Here is a 1458-nt window from a genome sequence, read left to right as displayed (position 1 = left end):
AAGATCATAATTTAGAAAAATGAACTGGATTTTTAGGAACATCTCTTTCAGCTTTGAACTATTTTATTGCATCCATTTTTATATTTTAATGTAGAAATGTAAATTTTACGGCTGTGCCTCTCAAACTGTTGCATCCTGTGCCCGGGTCTCAGCGCCGAGACTGCCTTCTCGTTACTTTTTATCCTATAAAGCTTCAGTTTGTTCCCTCAGCCCTGGCAACAGCACACAATTATTTTCCTTCTCACACGTATTCTGCTAATAACACTAAATTTTGTTATTCCTGACCCGAGGCACCATCATTTAGTTAACATTTTTGTTCTAAGCTTCACTAAATTGTTTGTTTTTTGTTTGTTTAGGATACAGTCTTAATATCTAGTCCAAGCTGGTCCCAACTGTAAAGTAGGATCCTCCTTCCTCAGCCTCCTGAGTGCTAGTATTACAAGCGTGTACCACTCTACATGGTGTGCACTGTATTTTTTACATTCATCGTTTTATTTTACTTTACAACTATTCGTTATCTTAGGTTTGTCTATAAAAAGATCAGAGTCCAGTGAGGTTGAGTAATTTTATCAAGATCACACAATAAACAGCAGGGCTGAGAGTCAAATGTTTCAAAGTATAAAGCATAGTTCTAAACTGGTTCTGTATTAATGCAGGTTGAGTATACCTAATCTGAAAATCCAAAATCCAAAATGCTCTGTTATGCAGCAACCTAATACTCAAAAGGTTTTGGATTTTTGAAAGTTTTGAACTTTTGATTTTTAAAGTAGGCATACTCTACATGTAAAGTCTATGCAAATATTCCAAAATCTCAAATCTCCAAACTCTGAAACATTGCTGGTCTCAACTATTTCAGAGATAAGGTAACTAATAGGAACCATCTAAGAATTTAAGTATAAATAAACTGACGAGGTGGGAGAGTTTGTAAGCAAACATATCAATTATAATCTGTCCTGTGAGTCTGGCATATATATTTTACTTAGAGTATTTTTTTAAACTTTCATATGATGTTAATGTTCAACTAATACTGATCAAAAACCTGGTTCTGTTTATAACGGAATGTTTCATTTTAGAGACTTTCAAATCAAATCCAGCAAATTTTTCATACCACTAGTATGGCCAATAAATAACGTAGAATTTTCCTATTATAAAAATTATTAACTAAATTTCATTTTAGCACTATATACCTGCATATTAGCTCCGTTTACTAAGGCTTAGCTGTGTACCAAATCCTTAAACACATCTTACACAGGCCTACAAACAACCCTATTGAATATTGTCATCTCTTCTCCACAGATTAAACAACATGGAAGCTAGATTGAATTTTGAATTCACTTTTCTCTAAATGACTATTTCTCCATTTTATGTTAATTTATACTAAAATAGTTTCATTTTCAATGTAGAGGCAAAGAGCAAATTTATTTTCTGCACACTTTAACAGTGTTAAGCTTTGAGAGT

The 1458-nt window shown here is 33.0% G+C and overlaps 1 protein-coding gene across 1 annotated transcript in view; it reads left to right on the top strand.

Moving 5' to 3' along the window:
* The window catches only part of LOC102012115 (retinal dehydrogenase 1-like), a gene marked incomplete at its 3' end in the record, with an annotated part of 55224 nt that overhangs the window by 52058 nt on the left and 1708 nt on the right, over nt 1–1458 (top strand).

The sequence above is a fragment of the Chinchilla lanigera genome, unplaced genomic scaffold (genome assembly GCF_000276665.1).
Source record: "Chinchilla lanigera isolate Chin_1 unplaced genomic scaffold, ChiLan1.0 scaffold00111, whole genome shotgun sequence".
Taxonomy (NCBI): Eukaryota; Metazoa; Chordata; class Mammalia; order Rodentia; family Chinchillidae; genus Chinchilla; species Chinchilla lanigera.
This window is presented reverse-complemented; position numbering and strand designations above follow the sequence as displayed.